The 3569-nt window shown below is 37.2% G+C and overlaps 1 pseudogene; it reads right to left on the bottom strand.

The window, feature by feature from the left end:
- Nucleotides 1–1199: 1199 nt before the first annotated feature.
- LOC144961488 (uncharacterized) lies at nucleotides 1200–2661 on the bottom strand (annotated as a pseudogene).
- Between the last annotated feature and the right edge of the window lie 908 nt (nucleotides 2662–3569).

Raw genomic sequence — 3569 nt, 5'->3', positions numbered from 1 at the left:
GTTTGCCAAAAGCTTATGCATGTGTCATGGTTATTAAGGTGGGCTCATTTGAAGTAGCCCGACCTGATTAAGTACTAGAGAGGCAAGACAGCATTAATATCGGAGTTTGTTTCAACCGTCAGGCGACGTGACGATTGAGATGGACGATGTGGGCGGAGTGGAGTGGTTTGGGGAGGGAGAGGGGGGGGGGGGGGTGTGTTAAAAAGAACAGGAGCGTATCCTGGTTTATGTAGTACGGGGTGCATGGTCTTTCGCAATCTATCAAAAAATACAACACAGCATTGATTGTCAGTACGAAGTATCAAGTTTAAGTTGTACTTTGAAATTATCTAAATGTAGATTTGATTATTTTCTGCCTGGTAAGTACAGCTTATAACTTGAAAAAAAACAGGCTGGTATTTGCCCCACCTGCCCTTTATTTCCAGCCGTCCTGCATTGCATTTGACTTTTCAAAGTCTCTTTGCATTATCAACTTTTATCAATCCAAATGACTAATGGTGGCTGGTTCGACACTGTTTACCAATGTATAGATACCTATTTAGCAAAATACAAATTTGGTTTAAAGGATGTTTGAATATAGATTAAGAAGCTTTCATGAAAAGAATTTACTTTATCAGTTTGACTTATTTCATTTCTTGTTTATAAGTTAGGATGGAAATTTAATTTAATTTCTTGCTTTTCACTTTTGGACAATTTTACACTGAAAATTTTGTCTTTGGTTACACACTGAATGATATCATTCTGACACCTGAATAAAACAGAGAACCTACAGATTATCTTATCGTGCATTAGTTAACTTGTTTATTTAATGTCTATAAAATTTTTACTAAATGTCATGAGTATTTAGTCCGCAAATATTAAAAGAAGAGGTAAACGACTTAACGACTTAAATGGGCGATGCCCACGCGCGTCTCTGACTCATTGAAGCAAGAACAAAGTTATACTTGAATGAAAAATAGTATTAAAGTCTCAAATATGGATTTCAGTCATGCGCTGAATTTTCATGATTTGACTTTTAAAAATGTAATTTCTGTCATGTGCTTATGAGTGCGAGTAGTTTAGTTAAACTAATCTTTTCTAATTTGAACTTCAAATTGCACGAATAAATCACAGCACGAATCCCAAATTCCTTTTGTCTTTGGTTGAAACAATGAGTTTGAAAAAGGTATCAAAAATTTTAAAAAATTCAACACGAAACAATGCGTGCATGTATGTTAAAAACATTAAAGAATATTCATTAATCAAGCATTTTAGAAAAGATATGGTACGATCTTGTGAGGGACTTTCTTGCAGTACTGACGCCAGAAAGGACCATACTTTTTGCCACATTTCGTGTCATCCCTGTATGTGCGGTGGACAAGAATCATGGTTAGCCAAATGATGTAGGTGTAAGGAAGTGCGTTGTCGAAGAGGGCTGGCACAGTCCAGAAGAAGGCAAGAAGAAGTTCTGGGATGTAGTGGAAATGGCGAGACATGCCCCACCAGCCAGATGCCAACAAGATGCTTTCCTTTACGTCTCCGTTCTCTAACTTATATTGAGCTCTAATGATCTCAGGTTTCTTTCCCAGATCAGACAGTCTCCGTCAGCGTAGCGGACGTCCTGTTTTTGCATGTCGGCTTCGTAGTTTATATAGATACTCAACAGACCAGCTATCATGAAAAAGGTGGTGACGTAGGGACCGAGATGAATTGGATGGCTTACTAAGTAGAACGAAACGGACGTATAGAGACCAGGGACAAAAACCATGCAGCCCCAGCAGATGTAGTATCCGGCTCTGTCAAGCATGATATCTATGGTCCTAAGATACCCAGTTTCCCACCAGAAGAATTTAGTAATGTAAAATAATTGTAGAGTGACAGACACAAACATAGAGTCCACAAAACCGTACAATTCATAGCTTTTTACTGCATGGACGCAAGTCATTAGAGCCCATATCATCATGCCGAACCTGCAGTTAGTGAAGACTTTGATGTCGAATCCAAACACGCGAGGGTACAGCTCTGTGCCCCAGTAATAGTCAAATATAAAATTTCCAGAGCTGCCACAATCAGTGGAGGACGGAGCAAATCTTCCTTTGAAGTATAGAAAAAGACAGAATGCAAAACTGAAAGCATTTAGGGCGTATAACACCCCGTCGTAACGGTCATACAGAATCGAGGGTGTTATTCCCAGAGGATGAAGCACCATCGACAGAATCCAAAACAATGAAAATAGTTAGAATATAAAATTTGAAACCATTGTCTTTATATACAGGAACATTTCCTTTGGGAGTAACTGGTCCTGTCACTGTCTTCCCAGGGAGAAGTTTCATCATTGCCAAAGCATAAACGCTGTAACCGAAAAGGGTTTCAGATTACTGGCCAAGTAGGTGTATTGACATGGCTCAGAATTTTTGAAAAACCAGTTGTTATACCGTCAGAAAATACAGATAACATTTTGAGATAGCTGCCTTCACACCTCTTGACAGTGTACCACAATGAAAAAACTTGAATGGGAGCGATGATGATGAGAAGTAGAGGCATAATTGTCTTGGTGAAGAAAATCTTGAGAGTCTGAGAGAAGGCACTTTGTGTAAGTTGGTCATACTCGTTCAGCCCATTAGATATGACGTCACCACTTTGTTTTACTGTGTCGCTAGATTCACCTTTCCCCCTCCTTTGTTCCACACTCCGTTGGTACTGTGATCATCCTGTATTGAAAATAATTACGATATAATAGACGATTAATTATATTATGATTATTAAATGTCGTTTAAAGGTTTAAAAAATGAAATGCATTCTTCTCCCCGCCATGCACTCGTCAGACGGAGGACGACCAAAAACAAATAAAATTATCTAATGAACTGAAAATATTTTTTTCAATCTGACCATGTCATTGACAAAGGACATCTATATTTATCATATCCTAATGTAAAGTTGTTTAATCAGTTAACTGCCGTACTCTGGAATAACACGTATTTAATCATTTGGCCTGAAAACTCATCCTACAAATATCGAATGATTTAAATGACCCTCACCTTGGCAAACTGTACAACCTGGGATCTCACGAGGTCCACCTAAATCCTAGGTTTAAATCGATCGATATTTGAAGGATGACTTTTCAGGTCAAAATACGTGTCTTTTCAGATTACGGCAGTTAACTGGTTAAAAGTACAATATGTTTAACAGTACACACATGTTGTTTTCCTGCTCTGAATACTATCATTTTTAATGAGGTAAGTAGGAAAACACTATGCATGTTGGGAGAAAAAAAAAGTGTTATATATATTTTCATCCTAAATTGTAATATTCTTATTATTTCTCAAAATTAAAAAGAAGTTAAAATATACTAACATTGAGATCTGGAAAGTTAACATCAATCTCTATTTTAATAATATCCTGGAATACATTTATAGATATAAAACGATGACGCTAATTCGATTTGAGTATATGAATGTTTAATTACCATGATTGCTGACGTCTAAAGGGTGACTTGGTAAAGAAGGGACTCAAATATCTGGACAAAGATAAGAAAATAAAAAGACATATTAGGATTAAATCCCCAATAGGCAATGTCCTGATGACATTTG

Source organism: Berghia stephanieae, unplaced genomic scaffold, assembly GCF_034508935.2.
Source record: "Berghia stephanieae isolate SIO BIC M18660-M18661 unplaced genomic scaffold, UCSD_Bste_1.3 scaffold2638, whole genome shotgun sequence".
Taxonomy (NCBI): domain Eukaryota; kingdom Metazoa; phylum Mollusca; class Gastropoda; order Nudibranchia; family Aeolidiidae; genus Berghia; species Berghia stephanieae.
The sequence above is the reverse complement of the archived record's forward strand: the minus strand, read 5'-3'. Positions and strand labels throughout refer to the sequence as shown.